The 20,804-nt window shown below is 40.6% G+C and overlaps 1 pseudogene across 1 annotated transcript in view; it reads right to left on the bottom strand.

Moving 5' to 3' along the window:
• The window catches only part of LOC308510450 (growth hormone-inducible transmembrane protein-like), a 101,760-nt pseudogene that overhangs the window by 12,459 nt on the left and 68,497 nt on the right, over window positions 1-20,804 (bottom strand). The window contains exon 2 of the transcript in view: window positions 5,318-5,363. The product of the transcript in view is annotated as a growth hormone-inducible transmembrane protein-like (transcript). The remainder of the gene's footprint in view (window positions 1-5,317; window positions 5,364-20,804) is intronic.

Raw genomic sequence — 20,804 nt, 5'->3', positions numbered from 1 at the left:
TTCACACACCCACATGGGTGAGCCCTTGGCAGCCATATTTGTACAACATGACCCTACAACACTGGCCCTAGTCAAGTGAACTAAGGGTAGACATCTGACTCTAATTGGGCTGATTAAAATCTCTCTCCCAGGGATTTGGAATTGGGATCTTATATATGACAGTCAATTTGGGGTTCTCTCTACAAATAACATCTATAAGTGAGAGCTGTGTTTGAGTCTTTGCACCATTCGTAGTGGAAATGGGGGGAAAGAAAAGAATGCAGCAGAGGTGAAAATATGTCTCTAAAACTGTCCAGTAAGGTACATATATAGAGGGCAAGGGACAGACAGAGGATGAGGGAATGAGGGAATGCCTAAGTTCTTAGGTTACCTGTGGCTCTTCAGTCCCTGAACCTAGTCCTCCATAGTTCTGCTGCACTTCCTGCCTTCAATGCCATGAGATATCCCAGCCATATTTCAGTGGCACCAAGGTGATGTTGGCTTCTGGCCAGATTACCTGTTTAAAGTGGCTCTTTTTTCTCAGAGGTGACATGTGGTGACCCAAGGAGACTCATCATTGCTGCAGTCCAGTATCTTTGAGTTCACTTTGGCTGCTGGTTCTCTACTGTCTACACCCACTTACACCTTCTCTGCTGAAATCTCATTACCTCTTCTGAGGTCAGGCCATCCCTTTAAGAAAGTGCCAAGCAGGCTCTTCCTCTCACACACACCTGGCCAACATCTGGTCAGAGGAAACTTCTCCCTTTCACACTAAGTAGATGGGAGTTTAATTATTTCCCAACCACAACACTCTACTGTCCTAAGCTGTTGGAGGCAACCCTGAACTCTCTCTGGAGCGTTTCTTGAAGTTTCTCTCACTAGGCTTGAAATTAGGGAAAGCACTTCTCTCCATGGGTGGGGCAGAAATCACAGCATCCCTCTGATAACTCTCTGTACACAAATCCACACTGGATTATCCAAATTCAAACTTTAAGAAGTATCAAAAAGGTGTTGAGCTAAGAGTCACAAAATTAGTTATTGGTCACCCTTTTTTCCAGGCTATGCTTAGATGATCACCTCTTTACTTTGGAATGTGAGAGTGCTTTGGGCTTATAGATTAACTAAGCAGATTTTCATTTCTACAAGTATAATATTATATGCATATGCATACTATTTTCTAAGCTTCATCTGCTCATTAAGAACCAAGGGTTATTATTTATTCAAAATATACTTAATTAAAAGGGTCATTTGGAAATCTCCCAAAATTCATAATAATCTGATTGTTTAAAAGATTCATTTATGAGGATCCAGTCAAGATGGTGGAGTAGGTAAATGTTATGCTTACATCCTCTCACAACCATATCAAAATTGCAAGTAAACTAAACTACAGAACACCATCATTGAAAATCACCTCAAGTCTAGCTGAATTGAAGCCTTATAACTAAGGACAAACAGAAGAAGCCACCTTGGGACTGGTAGGAGGAGCAGAATGGACTGGTCCCACATCCACTTGTGACCATTAAGAATCAGGAGCAGGAGTTCCACTTAAGACGATGCAGTAGGTAAATGCTGTGCTTACTTCTGTTGTGGTCACATCAAAATTACAACTAAACTACAAAAATGACCATCATTGAGAAACACCTAAAATCTTGCTGAATCAAAGCCCTACAACTATGGACATACAGAAGAAGTGACCTCAAGACTGGTAGGAGGGGGAGACACAGAATGGGCCAGTCCCACAACAGCCAGTGATCATTAAAAATTAGGAGGGACATCTCACCTGTGAAGACCCCCACCTCCCAGAGTAGCAAAAGGTCCCAGCCCCAACCCAGTCCAGGATTCCAGTGCCAGGGAGAGAAGTCACCATAATTTCTGGTTGTGAAAAACAACTGAGATTGTGACTGTGTGAAATGGAGGGCAGCTGGAGTCCCAGGCACTCCTCTTACATGGACCACTCAAGGACTTACTCACCGATGGAATCAGTGGTTCTGGATTCCAGCACTGGGGCAGCAGTTGAAGAGGTGGCAGGGACATTTGGTGGGGGACCGAGTTGTTTAGCTTGGGACTGGCTGGCTGGAAGGGCAGCTTTCTCCTGCATGGAGGAACTGGCAGAAGCCATTGTTTCTTTGTTGAGTCCTCCCCCTTCCAGCATGCCTACTCAGGCAGCTGCCATATCTGAGTCTCCATCAAGCTGGCTAACCCACTCATTTGCCAAACCCTGGTGCTTCAATACCACACCCTACCAAAATTTCGGTCACACCCAAGCTGTTCCAGTGACTTTTTTGTACAAACAGCCTGCCTTAGCTCATGCTGCAGACTTTTCTATGGTCTCTCAAAGGTTTGCAGAACACAGACAAGCAGCATCTGTCTTGAGCACATCCTGTACCTCTGGCTGAACAGCCATAAGTCCAGCACTAGTGGCAGTCAGCCTTGGTTCGAGGCTTGGCCTCTCAAGATGCTTCAAGTATGGCATGGGTGGAAGCCATGTACAGATTGGGGTACAAGATGCAGCTGAACTTGACCTGTAGCAGGTCCCCTCCAAGATGGTTCTGGGGCTCCAAAATGAGCTGGAACATCACCCAGCCATGTCCAAGAATGAGACACCCAAGGGGCAGATTGGGCCAGCACCAGAGCCCTGCTGAGACAGGTCCTGCACAGGCTCAACCTCTGCAATGAAACTCCTTCACTGTAGTCTCACAGCTAGTCCTCACAACCAATCAGCCCAAGGGTAAGTCTCTCCCATTAATGTGCAAACAGCAACTAAGTTTCGACTACAAGAGAAGGGCACACACAACCCACATAAGGAACACACCTGGATTGCATGACTCAAATGACCAGGAAGACTGGCCCCACAGCACACCTACTGCATAAGGCCACTCTACTAAGACTGGGAGACATAGCAGCTTTATCTAATACAGAGAAACAAACACAGGGTGGCAGCCAAAGTGGGGAGACAAAGAAACATGCCCCAAATAAAAGAACAGAACAAAGCTCCAGAAAAAGAACTAAACAAAATGGAGACAAGCAATCTACCAGATGCAGAGTTCCAAACACTGGTTATAAGGATGTTCAATGATTTCAGGGAGAACTTCAACAAAGAGATAGGAAACATAAAAATGGAGGTAGAAAACATGAGGAAGAACCAATCAGAAATAATGAGCATAATAACAGAAATGAAGAATACATTACAAGGAATCAACAATAGATTAGATGAAGCAGAAGATCAAAAAAGTGATACAAAAGATAAGGTAGCAGAAAATATCCAGTTAGAACAGAAAAAGGAAAAAAGAATCCGAAAAGCTGAGAGTTTAAGGAGCCACTGGGACAACATCAAGCATACCAACATTCACTTTATACAGGTAACAGAAGGAGAAGAAAGAGTGAAAGGAAGTGAAAACATTTCCCTAGACTAGTGAAAGAAATAGATATACAAGTTCTGGAAATGTGAAGAGTCCTAAACAAAATGAACTCAAAGAGGCCCACACCAAGACACATCATAATTAAAATGCAAAAGGTTAAAGATAAAGAGAGAATCTTAAAAGCAACAAGAAAAAAGCAGTTAGTTACCACAAGGTAGCTCCCATAAGACTGTCAGGTGATTTCTCTACAGAAACTTTGCAAACCAGAAGGAATTGGCAGCAAATATTCAGTGTTGGACAGCAAGGACCTACAACCAAGATTACTTTACCCAGCAAAGCTATCATTGAGCACTGAAGGACGGATAAAGAGTTTCTGAGACAAGAAAAATTTAAAGTTCATCACCACCAAAAGAGTATTACAAAGAATCTTAGAGGGAGTTCTTTAAGATGAAAAATAATCAAAAAATGAATAATAAACTGACAATAACTATATACCTATCAAAAATTATTTGCAATATAAATGAATTAAATGCTCCAATCACAAGATAGGGGGACTGAATGAATAAGAAAACAAGACCTATACATATGCTACCTACAAGAGATGCACTTCAGATCAAAAGACACACACACACTGAAAGGGATGGAAAAAGATATTTCATAAAAATGAAAACAAATAAAAAAAACAAAATGCTGAGTTAGAAATACTTATAACCCAACAAAATAGATTTTAGAGCAAAGACTATAACAATAGACAAAGAAGGACCTAGTAATCCCACTTCTTGGTATTTATCCAAACAAACCCAAAATGTTACTTCAAGGGTACAAGCTCATTTATATGTTCATTGCAGCATTATTCACATAAGCCAAGATATAAAGGCAATTTGAGTGTCCCTGAATGGATGAATGGGTAAAGAAGAGGTGGCACATATATACAGTGGAATATTACTCGGCTGTAATAAAGAAGGAAATCTTGCCATCTGAGACAACATGGGTGAACATAATGGGTACTGTGCTGAGTGTAATAAATCGGACAGGATTGAAATGTTATACAATTTCACTTATAAGTGGAATCTAAAGAACAAAATAAATGAAACATAAATCAACTCGTAGATATGGAAAACATTTTGATGGTTGCCAGATGGAAGGTGGGTTGGGGTGGGTAACAAGGGGAAGAGATTAAGAAGTACAAATTGGTTGTTAGACAGTAATCATGGGGATATAGCGTATAGCTTAAAGATTATAGTCAATAATATTGTAGTAAGTACATATGGTGTCAGATGGGTACTAGGTTTTCCAGGGTTATAAATGGGAGGGATTTAGGGAAAGGGTGGAAAAGGTGAAGGGTTTAAGAAATAAAAATTGCTGGTTACAAAGTAGTCATGGGGATGTAAAGTATAGGGAATATAATCAGTAACATGGTAATAACTATGTACAGTGTCAGGCAGTACTAGTCAGGGGGATCACTTCCTAAATTATATAAATGTCTAACCACTATGCTATACACTTCAAGCTAATATAAAATAATATTGAATGTCAATTGTAATTGAAAAACTTAAAAGGGGTAAAGATCAATAATATTGTGATAGAGTGGTACAGTGTCTGATGATTGTTAGACTTACCATGGCGATCACTTCTTTAGCATAGGGAATTATTAATCAATAATGTGGTAATAACTGTGTATAATTTTAGGTGGGTACTGTTGAATCATTATGATGTAAACCTGAAACTAATATAATATTGTATGTTAACTATATTTTAATAAAAATATTTTTTAAAAATTAGAAAGGATATCTTGGCTGTGGAGACCCCTCCTGGAAAAGCAAGGAGTTCCAGAACTACACAAGACTACCCAACCCAGGGTTTTAGTACCAGGGAGAGAAACTTCTGTCTGTGCAAACCAGTGGAGATCAAGGCTGAGTGAAATGGAGGTTAGCTGCAGTCCCAGGTGCTCCTCTTAAAAGACCTGTGCAGGGACTTACCTGCTGACAGGCTCACTCACTCTGAGCTCCAGTGCTGGAGCAGCAGCTTGAAAGACAACAGGCACATGTGGGGAGGAACTGCATTGTCTAGCTCCAGGGTGAGCTGGAAGGTCATCTTTCTCCCAGATGGGAGGAGCTGGTGGAAGCTATTGTTTCTTTGTTAAGCCTTCCTCCTACCAGCATGCAGATGCAGATGGCTGCCATATCTGAGTCTCCATCAACCTGGCTAACACCATTCTTTTGGTGTTAGGGACTCCCTGAGACCCTGCCCCACCCAAATTTTGGTCACACCTAAGTCACTTTCAGTGACTTTTCCATATAAACAGCCTGTCTCAGATCACATTTCACATTTTCATAAAATCTCTCAAAGGTTCACAAAACCCAAACAAGCAGCATATGGCTTCAGCATTGTCCCATAAGAAGCTGTGCAGCCCTAAGCCCAGCATTAGTGACAGCCAGCTTTGGTTTGCAGCTTGGCCTCTCAAGGCAGCTCCAAGACCAGTGTAGGCAGCAGCCATCTATGGATTTCTTTGTGGCTAATGGCAGGTAGTCCTGGGCAGTGCACAGACTGTGACTAAACTTGACCTGCAGTGGGGCCCCTCCCAGTAAGCACTGGGGCTGGTGGGCCCAGTCACCAGCTTCAGATCCAGCCTGAGAATCACCTGGTCACCTCTGGGAACAACATACACAAAGGGCACACTGGGCAGGCACCAAAGCCCGGCTAAAAGGAATCCTGCTCAATAGGGTCAGCCCATGAACCACACTCCTCCACTATAGTCACAGCGAGTTCTCATAACCAATCAGCCTGAGGATCAATCACTCTAATTGATGTGCGAACAGCAGCCAAGGGTCAACTATAACAGGAGGGCACACATAACCCACACAAGTGACACACCTGGGGGCCTGGCTCAGGTGACAAGGAAGACAGCACCACTGAGGCCCACAGTACACCTACTGCATAAGTCCATTCTACTAAAATCAGGAGACATAGCTACCCTACTTAATACATAGAAACAAACATAGGAAGACAGCCAAAATGGGGAGACAAATAATGTGTCTCAAATAAAAGAACAGAACAAAGCTGTGAAAAAGGAACTAAACAAAATACAGACAAAAAAATGTAACGTGACGTCATAGGAATGGCGGCAGCGGGGCACATTTTCTGAGTTCTCCTCCGGATTTTATTACAAACGGGACATATAACCCATCAAACAACTCTTCGCTCATCACGCAGAACAGCTAAGAGACTCCTAAGAGACTCGTGTAAGGATTACTTGAAGCTGCGCAAATTGGGCGAGCAGGGGAAGAAAGAAGGGAGCGGAGAGGAAACGCGCGGTCGCGCGGTGGAGTCAAGCCGGCGGCGGCGGCTGTGGCGGTAAACTGCAGCTCTAAAGACACAGGGAGATATAGAACACGCAGAACAGCGGGGAGACTCGTGGAGGAATTTGGCTGAAGGTGTGCGCGGATTACAAGCAGGGGAGGAGGCGGGACAGCGAAGTGGAAGCGCGCGCCCCCCCACCCCCACCCCCGCGGAGCCGAGGCCGGGACTACGGAGCGCAGACTCCTGGGAGCGGAGCACAGGCCGTGCAGCGTTGCTGCGCGGCTCCCAGGTCGGACGGAGGCTCGTGGAAGGTTTGCTTTGAGGTGCACTAGGTGGGCGAGCGGGGGGGAGGAGCGTGCCCACAGAAAAAGTGGAGGGCAGCACCCGGGGCTCTAGAGTCCCACGGGAGCCCAGGGTGTGGTGGAGAGCGTAGGGTCCAGGAGGTGAGCTCTTTCCCTGCGTCCCACAGTTGATCGCTCCCGCCGGGGCGGGCAGCTCGTGGGCCCTAGGGCAGACAAAGAACTGAGACGCCACACCTGGGCCCCTCACCTCGCTTTTCGAATCCTCCCCCCGCCCTTCCAGAGACTTAAACTACCCCTAACTGAGAAACAGTGTCAGATTACAGAGGGGCGTCTGCGCTCAGGCGCTGGGAAGATTGGCAGCCGGCTCTGACCTTCGGAAGAGGCTGGGAGGAGGGGATTTTCGCTGAACGAGGAGAGAGGAGACTCCCACACCCCCAGCCACCACCTTTTCAGGCCTGCGGGAGGAGTGTGAGTGGCTGGCCTGGGAGGGAGGAGACCCCTCCATCCCCAGGCCCCACCCTTTCTGGCTGGCCTGCGGTGGGGCAAGGGCAACCGCGGAAGCAATCCCTGAGTTCAGCAGTAAGCGGCAGTCACAGCTCCCGGCTTTCAGCAGCTTAGAGATCTCCCGCCCGCCCCCTCCCACTCATCCTTGGAAGGAGGGCCCTAAGACTCAGGAGTACTGGGCACAGGGCTGTTGGAGCTACTCTCAGCGTGCATTTGTGCAGGAAAGGACAGAAACTGCATGGTCTCTCTGAAAACTGTCATCCAGACCCCTCAGCCCCTCGCATTTAAATCTACACTCCCAAATTCACTCTGGGCACCAGGTGACTAGCGATGCCTGCGCACTAGGCAGGGAACTCTTTGGCACAGCGGAGGACAACCTGGAGATCACCTGGTGGGCTTAAGCCAAGACTGGTGCTGCTTTCTGTTTTGCTTTGCTTGGTGGTCTTTATTTATTTTTTATTTTTTATTTTTTATTTTTTATTTTCTTTTTATCTTATTTTATTTTTTTTCTTTCTTTCTCTTCTTTTTTTTTCTTTTTTCTGCTTGTTGTGATTTGCTTTGTTCTGTCTTTATTTCTTTGATATCTTTGCCTATGTTGAGTGGGGATTGTCGGTTGTATTTTATTTGTGAATGTACTTGATTTGTTTTCTTTGTTGTTGTTGTTGTTGTACTTGCTAACTTTATTTGTGCTGAAACTGCCCTACCAGGGCCCAGCTTAAGAGGCACAAGATTCAACATATCCAGAAGCCAACTCTGGACCAAACCAGAGTACTACCGGGTTTGACCTACAAGTCACCCACGGAAGGAGGGCCCTAAGACTCAGGAGTACTGGGCACAGGGCTGGTGGAGCTACTCTCAGTGTGCATTTGTGCAGGAAAGAACAGAAACTGCATGGTCTCTCTGAAAACTGTCATCCAGATCCCTCAGCCCCTCGCATTTAAATCTACACTCCCAAATTCACTCTGGGCACCAGGTGACTAGCACTGCCTGTGCACTAGGCAGGGAACTCTTTGGCACAGCGGAGGACAACCTGGAGATCACCTGGTGGGCTTAAGCCAAGACTGGTGCTGCTTTCTGTTTTGCTTTGCTTGGTGATTTTTTTTGTTTGTTTGTTTGTTTGTTTTGTTTTGCTTTTTTGTTTTTTTGCTTTTGTTTTTGTTTTGTTTTGTGTTGTTTTGCTTTGTTCTTCTCTTTTTTCCTTTCTTTTCTTTTTCTTTTTTTTCTTTCTTTCTCTTCTTTTTTTTTCTTTTCTTTGCTTGTTGTGATTTGCTTTGTTCTGTCTTTATTTCTTTGATATCTTTGCCTATGTTGAGTGGGGATTGTCGGTTGTATTTTACATGTGAATGTACTTGATTTGTTTTCCTTGTTGTTGTTGTTGTTGTTGTTGTTGTACTTGGTAACTTTATTTGTGCTGAAACTGCCCTACCAGGGCCCAGATTAAGAGGCACAAGATTCAACATATCCAGAAGCCAAATCTGGACCAAACCAGAGTACTACCGGGTTTGACCTACAAGTCACCCATGGAAGGAGGGCCCTAAGACTCAGGAATACTGACCACAGGGCTGGTGGAGCTACTCTCAGCGTGCATTTGTGCAGGAAAGGACAGAAACTGCATGGTCTCTCTGAAAACTGTCATCCAGACCCCTCAGCCCCTCGCATTTAAATCTACACTCCCAAATTCACTCTGGGCACCAGGTGACCAGCGCTGCCTGCGCAATAGGCAGGGAACTCTTTGGCACAGCAGAGGACAACCTGGAGATTACCTGGTGGGCTTAAGCCAGGACTGGTTCTGCTTTCTGTTTTGCTTTGCTTGGTACTTCCTTTTTTTTTTTTTTTTTTCTGCTTGTAGTGATTTGCTTTGTTCTGTCATTATTGCTTTGATATCTTTGCCTATGTTGAGGGGGGATTGTTGGTTGTATTTTACATGTGAATGTACTTGATTTGTTTTCTTTGTTGTTGTTGTTGTTGTTGTTGTTGTACTTGGTAACTTGATTTGTGCTGAAACTGCCCTACCAGGGCCCAGCTTAAGAGGCACAAGATTCAACATTTTCCAGAAGCCAACTCTGGACCAAACCAGAGTACTACCGAGTTTGACCTACAAGTCACACACCCAGAGGGAATTCTCTGAAGGCACAAGAGCCCATAGAGGCCAAACCTCATTTAAGTGGCCAACCCTCACCCAGCAGAACACCCTGTGGTGAGCAGAGCCAAGTTTCACAACTAGACGGCCTAGGAGTTAAGCCCACCTACTCACAAGCAAAAAGCAATCAAAGTTCTTCTTGAACAGGACGATATACTAAACACATGAGCCTCCTGTGGAGCACATGCAGAGAAGAACGAAGTAGTCCAAGTCAAATATAAAAGACACATACTACATAAGATAACCCAGCAAGAACTAAGAGCTCTAGGGGATCTTCCTAATACATCAAAGCAAACACAGAGAGTCAGTCAGAATGGGGAGACAAAGAAACATGTCCCAAATAAAAGAACAGAAGAAACCTCCACAACTGGAACCAAATGAAGCAGAGGTAACCAACATGTCAGAGACAGAGTTCAGAACACTGGTGATAAGAATGTTTAAGGAGCTTAGAGAAGACATAAAGAAGGATATAGAAATCATAAAGAACAACCAGTTAGAGCTAAAAAAGGATGTAGAAATCTTAACGAACAACCAGCTAGAACTAAAAAACACAATTACCGAAATTAAGAACTCACTTGAAGGAATGACCAGCAGGTTAGATGAAGCAGAGGATCGAATCAGCGACTTAGAAGACAAGTTAGCAGAGATCACTCAAACTGAACAACAGAAAGAAAAAAGAATAAAAAACAATGAAGATGGGTTAAGAGACCTCTGGGATAGCATCAAGCGCAACAACATGCGCATCATAGGAATACCAGAAGGCGAAGAGAAGAAGCAAGGGATTGAGAACATATTTGAGGTAATAATGTCCGAAAACTTCCCTAACCTGATGAAGGAAACCAACATACAAGCCCAGGAAGTGCAGAGAGTTCCAACCAGGATAAACCCAAACAGGCCCACACCAAGACACATTATAGTTAAAATGGCAAAGCTTAAAGACAAAGAGAGAATCTTGAAAGCAGCAAGAGAAAGGCAGAAGGTTACATACAAGGGAACTCCCATAAGACTATCAAATGACTTTTCTACAGAAACATTGAAGGCAAGGAGGGAGTGGCAGGAGATACTCAAAGTGATGGAACACAAAGGCCTACAACCTAGATTGCTTTATCCAGCAAGGCTATCATTTAAAGTTGATGGAGAGATAAAGAGCTTCCCAGAAAAGTACAAACTGAAAGAATTTATGACAACCAAGCCAGCATTGCAAGAAATACTAAAAGGACTTCTGTAAATAGAAGAAAGATGAAAACAATTTACTACAAATCTAAAAATGGCAATAACTATGTACCTATCAATAATCACTTTAAATGTAAATGGATTAAACGCTCCAATCAAGAGACATAGGGTGGCTGAGTGGATAAGGAAACAAGACCCTTGTATATGCTGTATACAAGAGACTCATTTCAGATCAAAAGACACACACAGGCTGAAAGTGAAGGGTTGGAGTAACATATTTCATGCAAATGGAAGCAAAAAAAAAGCTGGAGTTGCAATACTTATATCTGACAAAATAGACTTTAAAATGAAAAAAATATTAAAAGACAAAGATGGGCAGTATATAATAATAAAGGGATCAATCCGACAAGAGGACATAACCCTAGTAAACATCTATGCACCTAACATAGGAGCACCTAAATATATAAAACAGGTACTGATGGACATAAAGACAGAGATCAACAGCAACACTCTCATAGTAGGGGACTTCAACACACCTCTGACAACAAGGGACAGGTCCTCCAGACAGAAAATCAATATGGAAACAACAGCCTTAAATGATACTTTGGAGCAGTTGGACTTAATTGATATTTTCAGAGCATTTCACCCCAATGCTGCAGAATACACGTTCTTCTCAAGTGCTCATGGAACATTTTCTAAAATAGATCATATGTTAGGACACAAGACAAGCCTCGATAAATTTAAGAAAATTGAAATCATACCAATTGTCTTCTCTGACCACAGTGCTATGAAATTAGAAATGAACTACAGGGGAAAAAAACCAGGAAGATACACCAATTCATGGAGGCTGAATAACATGTTGCTAAATAATGAATGGGTCAAGCAGCAGATCAAAGAAGAAATCAAAAGATATCTTGAGACAAATGAGAATGAGAACACGACGACCCAAAATCTATGGGATGCTGCGAAAGCAGTCCTAAGAGGGAAGTTCATAGCACTGCAGGCCTACCTAAAGAAACAAGAAATATCACTAATTGACAGTTTATCTTCACACTTAAGGGATCTGGAAAAAGAACAGCAAAATAAACCCAAAGGGAGCACAAGGAAGGAGATAATAAGGATCAGAGCAGAAATAAATGAAATAGAAACCAGAAAAACAATACAAAAGATCAATGAATCCAAGAGTTGGTTCTTAGAGAAGATAAACAAAATTGACAAACCTTTAGCCAGACTCATTAAAAAAAGGAGAGAGAGGACCCAAATTAATAAAATCAGAAATGAAAGAGGAGAAGTGACAACAGACACCACAGAAATACAAAAAATTGTAAGAAATTACTATGAGCAACTATATGCCAACAAATTTGACAACCTTGAAGAAATGGACAATTTTCTAGAGGCGCACAACCTTCCAAAGCTAACTCAAGAAGAAACAGAAAGCCTGAACAGTCTGATTACCACCAGGGAAATTGAATCAGTAATCAATAATCTCCCAACAAACAAAAGCCCTGGACCAGATGGCTTTACAGGTGAATTTTTCAAAACGTTCAAAAAAGAATTATCACCTATTCTCCTCAAGCTCTTCCAAAAAATCCAGAAGGAAGGAAGACTCCCAAACACTTTTTACGAAGCCACTATCACCCTGATCCCAAAAGCAGACAAAGACACCACAAAGAAAGAAAACTACAGGCCGATATCTCTAATGAACATAGATGCAAAAATTCTCAACAAATTATTAGCAAACAGAATTCAGCAATACATTAAAAAGATCATACACCATGATCAAGTGGGATTCATCCCTGGTATGCAGGGGTGGTTCAACTTCCGCAAATCAATTAATGTGATACACCACATTAACAAAATGAAAAATAAAAATCACATGATCATATCAATAGATGCAGAAAAAGCATTTGATAAAATACAGCAACCTTTTATGATAAAAACCCTTAAGAAAGTGGGAATAGAGGGATCATATCTTAACATAATAAAGGCCATATATGACAAACCCACAGCTAACATCATACTCAATGGGGAAAAGCTAAAACCATTCCCCCTAAGATCAGGAACAAGACAAGGTTGCCCACTTTCTCCACTTCTATTCAACATAGTGCTGGAAGTTCTAGCCACAGCAATCAGACAAGAGAAAGAAATAAAAGGCATCCAAATTGGTAAGGAGGAAGTAAAATTATCATTATATGCAGATGATATGATACTATATATAGAGAACCCTAAAGACTCCACCAAGAAACTATTAGAACTGATAGATGAATTTAGTAAAGTAGCAGGATATAAAATTAATATTCGGAAATCAGTTGCATTTGTATATACCAATGATAAAATAGCAGAAGGAGAAATTAAAAAAACAATTCCATTTACAATTGCTCCAAAGACTATAAAATATCTGGGAATAAATCTAACCAAAGATGTAAAGGATCTGTACTCAGAAAATTATACAACACTGAAGAAAGAAATGAAAGAAGACAAAAATAGATGGAAACACATTCCATGTTCATGGATAGGAAGAATTAATATAATTAAAATGTCCATACTGCCTAAGGCAATATACATATTCAACGCAATTCCTATCAAACTACCAACGACGTTTTTCACAGAAATAGAACATATAATCCTAAAATTTATATGGGACCATAAAAGACCCCGGATAGCCTCAGCAATCTTGAGAAATAAGAACAAAGTGGGAGGTATAACGATACCTGATTTCAAACTATACTACAAGGCTACAGTAATCAAAACAACATGGTACTGGCATAAAAATAGATACATAGATCAATGGAACAGAATAGAGAGTCCAGACGTAAATCCATGCCTATATGCCCATCTAATCTACGACAATGGAAGCAAGAATGTACGGTGGGGTAAAGATAGTCTGTTCAATAAGTGGTGTTGGGAAACCTGGACAGACACATGCAAGAAAATGAAGCTGGACCACCTCCTTACACCATATACAAAAACAAATTCAAAATGGCTTAAAGACTTAAATGTAAGATCTGAAACCATAAAATATCTAGAAGAAAATATAGGAAGAAATTTCATGGACATTACCCGGAGTAAGATTTTCACTGATATATCCCCTCGCGCGAGCGAAGTAAGAGAAAAAATAAACATGTGGGATTACATCAAACTAAAAAGTTTTTTCACAGCAAAGGAAACCATCAATAAAACAAAAAGGGATCCTACTCTATGGGAAAAGATATTTGCCAATGATATATCTGATAAGGGATTAATATCACAAATCTATAAAAAACTTGTTCACCTCAACTCCAAAAAAACAAACAACCCAATTAAAAAATGGGCAGAGGACTTGGGGAGACATTTCTCTAAAAAGGACATACAGAAGGCAAGAAGACATATGAAGAAATGCTCAACCTCACTAACCATCAGAGAAATGCAAATAAAAACCACAATGAGATACCACCTCACTCCAGTCAAAATGGCTATTATCAATAAATCAACAAACAACAAATGCTGGCGCGGATGTGGAGAAAAGGGAACGCTAGTGCACTGTTGGTGGGACTGCAGATTAGTGCAGCCACTATGGAAAACAGTATGGAGGTATCTCAGGAATCTGAAAATGGAACTACCCTATGATCCAGTAATTCCACTCCTAGGCATCTACCCGGAGAAATCCAAAACTCCAATTCAAAAATCTGTATGCACTCCTATGTTTATTGCAGCACTTTACACAATAGCCAAGATATGGAAACAACCAAAATGCCCATCGGTAGATGACTGGATTAAGAAGCTGTGGTACATTTATACAATGGAGTATTACACAGCCATAAAGAAGAAAGAAATCTTATCATTTGCAGCAACATGGATGGATCTAGAGAACATTATGTTAAGTGAAATAAGTCAGAAAGAGAAAGACAAGTACCATATGATCTCACTTATATATGGAATCTAAAGAAAAGACTATGTGAATGAACTAATCAGAGTCAGTTTTGGGGACGCAGAGAAAAAACCGAGAGTGGTTAGATGGGTGTGTGGGAGGGGGTTGGGATAAGGGGAAAGGTGAAGGGATTTGGAAGCAGCTGGTAACCACAAGATGGCCTCAGGGTTTTTCTTTTGAAAATTAATTTGGGGAAGGTATTCTATAATGTTGTAAAGATTTTGTTGGGTATCCGATGGACATGCGTCCTATTTGGGAGACCACCTCAGGGATACTGTGGATACCTGATCATGGCATTGTACATCAGAAGCTAAACATTAATGAATGCCAACTATAATTTTATATATATAATGTGATGGTTCAGTGTGAGGTCGGAGGGATAGTGGATGGGGGGAGGGGGGTTCACAGTATGAGGGATATAAATGATGAACGTCTAAGTATTACCTTGTTTTGTACACCTGAAACTAATAAATAAATTAATAAAAAAAAATAAATGAAATAATAATTAGAAAATATGAATAAAAGTAATTAAATCTCTAAAAAAAAAAATGTAACGTATGCAGAGTTCAAAACACTGCTCATAAGGATGCTCAATGATCTCACAGAGAGCTTCAACAAAGAGATAGGAAACATAAAAATAAATATAAAAACAAAACATAAAAAAGCACCAGTCAGAAATAAAGAATACAATAATGGAAATGAAGACTACATTACAGGAAATCAACAGTAGATTATACTAATCTGAGGATCAAATCAGTGATTTAGAAGATAAGATACCAGAAAACACCTAATCAGAATAGCAGAAAGACAAAAATAAATCCAAAAATTGAGGATAACTTCAGGGGTCTGTGGAACAGCATCAAGGTACCAACATTTGCATCATACGTGGTACCTGCAGGAGACGAGAGAGAGCAAGGAATTGAAAACCTATTAATGATGAAAATATTTCCTTCCCTCGTAAAGGAAATAAACATACAAGCCCAGGAAGTTCAAAGAGTCTCAAACAAGATGAACACAAACAGGCCCACTCCAAGATCATTATAATTAAAATGCCAAAAGTTAAAGACAAAGGAAGAATCTTAAAAGCAGCAAGAGAAAAGCAATTAGTTACCTGCAAGAGAGTTCCCATAAGACTATAAGCTTATTTCTCAACAGAAACTTTGCAGGCCAGAAGGGAGTGGCAGGAAATATTCGAAGTGATGAAAAGCAAGGACCTGCAACCAAGAGTACCATACCCAGCAAAGTTATCATTTAGTATCAAAGGACAGATAAAGAGCTTCCCAGACAAGAAAAAGTTAAAGGAGTTCATCACCACCAAAGGAATCTTAGAGGGACTTCTTCAAGGTGAAATAAATAAACAATATGAATAATAAAATGGCAATAACCACATACCTGTCAACAATTATCCTACATATAAATGAATTAAATGCTCCAATCACAAAATAGGGGGGCTGAATGGATGAGAAAACAAAACGCTTACATATGCTGCACACAAGAGACTCACTTCAGATTGAAAGACAAACTGAAAGTAAAGGGAAGGGGCAAAGGTATTTCATGACAATGGAAACAAACAAACAAAAAATCTGGTGTAGCAATACTTATACCCAACAAAATAGACTTTAAAACAAAGGCTATAACAAGAGACAAAGAAGGACCCAGTAATCCCACTTCTGGGTATTTATCCGAAGAAACCCAAAACACCACTTTGAGGAAATGTGTGCATTCATATGTTCATTGCAGCATTGTTTACAATAGCCAAGATGTGGAGGCAGCCTGTGTGTCTATCATTGGAAGAATGGATAAAGAGTAGGTGGTACATTTATACAAAGAATATTGCACGGCTACAGAAGGGAATGGGTTCTTGACATCTGTGGTGGCATGGATGGACCTAGAGGGAATTGTGCAGAGTGGAGTATGTCAGACAGAGAAAGAAAGATATAATGTGATTTCACTTATATGTGGAATCTAAAGAACAAAATAACCAAACAAAACAGAAATAAACTTACAGATACAGAGAACATTTTGATAATTGCCAGACAGGAGGGTGTTTGGGGGTGGGTGAAAGAGGACAGGAATTAAGAAGTACAAATTGGTTGTTACACAGTAGTCATGGGGATGTAGGGTATAGCATAAGGAATATAGTCAATAATATTGTAATAACTACGTAGGGTGTCAAATGGGACTAGGTATATCAGGGTGATAGACGGGAGAGGGTCAGGGGAAGGGTGAAAAGGTGAAGGAATTAAGAAGTACAAATTGGTAGTTACAAACTGGTCATGGGGATTTAAAGTACAGCATAGGCAATATAGTCAATAATATGGTAATAACTATATAGTATGCCATATGGGTGCTAGATTATTCAGGAGTATCATTTCTTAAATTATATAAATGTATAACCATTATGCTGTACACTTGAAATTAATATAAAATAACATTGAATGTCAACTGTCACTGAAAATTTTGAAAAGTGAAGGGAAATAAGAGGTTCAAATTTCCAGGTATAAAACATAACTCATGGGGATGTAATTTACATCACGGTCAATATAGTCAATAATATTGTGATAGTGTGGTAGGTACAATGTCAAATGGTTGCTGGATTTATCATGGTGATCACTTCTTTAGGTATACAAATGTTGAACAACTATGGTGTATACCTGAGACTGATATAATGTTGTATGTTAGCTGTATTTTAGTAAAATTCTGAAAAGAAATATTTATTCATTCTTTAATTTTGTTTTCTCTCACTTGGTCTAATATTTCTTTAAGGTTAAAACTAATAACACTTAATACCAACATCTTCTATTTGCTTATTCTTTAGCATTTACAACATGATTTCACATAATCAATTTCACATTATAGGAATCTTTTAGGGCTAACCTCATTACAGAGGATCCATTATACAGATCCAAAGCTCTATTTTATACTGCTGCTACTGCTTAAACAAAAGCATAGAAACAGTTAAAACAACAACACCAATGACATGGGGATCCTTGCCTGAAAAAAGACTTTAATTACCAGTCATGTCTGAGTATATAGTGGAATGAGTTATTATCTACAGTCTAATCTCAACACTAAGTGCTGTGGTTGATGACAGTCATCAGGAAGGGCACGAGCTGAATGAATTAAATGATCATCTTTATGCCAATGGCTCAGGTTTACTTGTGAGGTAAGAGTGCGGTGGGGAGAAAACAGGAAATTTCTTTCTTGAGACCCTAAAACAAAAGCATCCTATGTTATAGCGATCTCTGCTCTTCAGTGCTCTGTAGGTCTGTGAAATTATGAAGACCATGCTGAGCTCAAAGTCTTGTAAATAAAATATGAGACATGGGCACTTGATTTCCTTACATTTCACCCCATGACTTTCCTCTTGAGCAGCAGTTTACCACCCAAGTCCAGGTTTGGTCCCACAGGAATGAAAGTGCTGACAACACCCAATCAGCTTCTACTTTTGCCCCATCACTTCCAGCTGGAGTTTCCCATCCAACCTCTGTTTTGAGTTAAGATTAATAAATGTATTTGAAATTGAAATCATCTTTTCCCCTTTGTCTTCTCCCTTGCTCTAAATTCTCTCCCCAGTTTCAAAGCATGATAAATACATACATAATTCTTTATGGAATAGATTTGCCTTCTTTTGCTGTACTTTTTCCATTTAAACTTTCTAGTACCTTCCAGCTTTGAGAATTTCCTACCCATTTCCACCCCATCGACATCACATAACAGTGTATTTTGTAAGTTCCTCCAAGTAAGCTGAAAAGATCTGACTTATTCTTTTATTATCTGTATAATATTCGATTTACTGATATTTCCAAATTTATTCAATGCTTCCCTTCATTAGTCATGCTTACATTTCTATGGGATAGATCTCCAGCAGTGAAATGCTGAGTCAAGGGTATGTCTATTTTCAATTTTAATAGATATTATCAATTGCTTTCCAAAGTGTGCTTGAACAACGTACCTTTCCTACTGCACTGAATGAAAATTCTTTTTTCTCTCACATACCAGCCACTAGTAAGTATCATCACTCTAATTTTTACCAATCTGATGGTTATAAGTGATATCTGCTTATTATCTTAATTTGTAATTTCCATGACTGTGAGGGAAGTGGAGAATATTTTCATATATTTATTGGATTTATTATTTGGATTATTTGTTTTATTTGAATTTACTCTTCTATGAAGTATCTATTCATATTCTTTGTCCATTTTTAATTTGAGTTTTGTCTATTCAATATCAATATAAAAACTACTTTTGTAATATAAAGATTAACTTTTAATCTGTCACCCACACCACAAATATTATCCCTATTTAACATAATTTATAGAATTACTTAATCCTTTTTATTAAATTTTTATTTGTTTTTCACTAAAATATGTTCTTCTCTCTTTGATAGTATACAGTTATGTGCCACATAACAACGTTTGGATCAACGATGCATAGCAGACAAAATGATGTCCCATAAGATTGCTTTTTAAATTGGGAAACACTGTGTGTCCTTCTAGGACTTTCTTCCAAGTCAAGTTGTTGTCCTTTCAGTCTTAGCTGTACAGGGCGCAGCTCAGTTCCAGGTCCAGTTGCCGGTTGCTAGTTGCAGGGGCCGCAGCCCACCATCCCTTGTGGGAGTTGAACCGGCAACCTGTGGTTGAGAGCCCACTGGCCCATGTGGGAATTGAACTGGCAGCCTTTGGAGTTAGGAGCATGGAGCTCCAACCGCCTGAGCCACTGGGCCAGCCCTCCCATAAGATTTTAATGGATTATAAGCAAAAAGTTTATCTGCAGTGTTGAAAGAAAACTCTGAACCAGACACAGATGTTGAATTTACTGCTAGCACTGGGCGATTTAAACAGACTAGGAGGCTGTGTGCTTTCCACTTGCCCTGTCCCTGCCTTTTGCTGGGGTCTCCAAGTTGGCAAAGGGGACTCTCTCTCTCTGTTTCTCTCTCTCCTCCTATTTCTCTCCTCCCCGTCTCCTCTCAAGCTTTATCTCTATGGGTCTCTTTCGATCTCTGCTCTCCCTTCTTCTCCCCTTCTCTTCCTTCTCTCTCTCCCTTCTCTCTGCTTTCTCCTGACATCTACTCTGCCTTAGAAGTGCCTCCCGCCACAGGCATCCGTCTGACACCTGAGCACATGCACAAACACACACGCACACAAACACAGAAACACATATTCTTTTATACTATATTTTACTGTACCTTTTCTATGTTTACATATGTTTAGATACACAATACTCACCATTGTGATACACTTGCATATGTATGGTATTCAGTACAACACCATGCTGTACAGCCTTATAGCCTAGGAACACTAGGCTGTACCAAACAGCCGAGGTGTGTGGTAGGCTGCACCAACTAGATGTGTGAAAGCATACTCTGTGATATTCATACAATGGTGAAACTGCGTAACAATGCATTTTTCAGAATGTGTGCCTATCGTTAAGTTATACATGACTGTATTTTCATTTATTTATTGGGGTGACATTTGTTAGTAAAATTACATAGATTTCAGGTGTACAATTCTGTATTACATCACCTATAAATCCCATTGTGTGTTCATCACCCAAAGTCAGTTCTCCTTTCATCACCATATATTTGAAACCCCACCCTAATATCCCATCCCCCAAACCCCTTACCCTCTGGTAACCACTAAACCATTGTCTGTGTCTATGAGTTTTATTTCTTGTTTGTCTTCTTCTTTTGTTGTTTTTGGATTATATACCACATATAAGTGAACTCATAGGGTTCTCTGCTTTTTCTGTCTGACTTATTTCGCTTAGCATTATACACTCAAGATCCATCCATATTGTCACAAATGTTCCTATATCATCTTTCCTTAATGCCGAATAGTATTCCATTGTGTATATATACCACAACTTCTTTATCCATTCATTTATCGAAAAACATTTTGGTTGTTTCCATGTCTTGGCCACCGTAAACAAAGATGCAATGAACATTGGAGCACACGTGTCTTTATGTATAAATGAATTCAAATTCTTTGGGTAGATACCCAGGAGAGGGATTGCTGGGTCATATGGTAATTCTATTTGTAATTTTTTGACGAACCTCCGCAATGCCTTCCATAACGGCTGCACTAGTCTGCATTCCCACCAACAGTGTATGAGGGTTCCTTTTTCTCCACAGCCTCTCC

Source organism: Rhinolophus hipposideros, assembly GCF_964194185.1.
Source record: "Rhinolophus hipposideros genome assembly, chromosome: 18".
In the NCBI taxonomy this organism is placed as follows: Eukaryota; Metazoa; Chordata; class Mammalia; order Chiroptera; family Rhinolophidae; genus Rhinolophus; species Rhinolophus hipposideros.
Note: the sequence above shows the minus strand (reverse complement) of the source record. Positions and strands in the feature narration are given on the sequence as shown.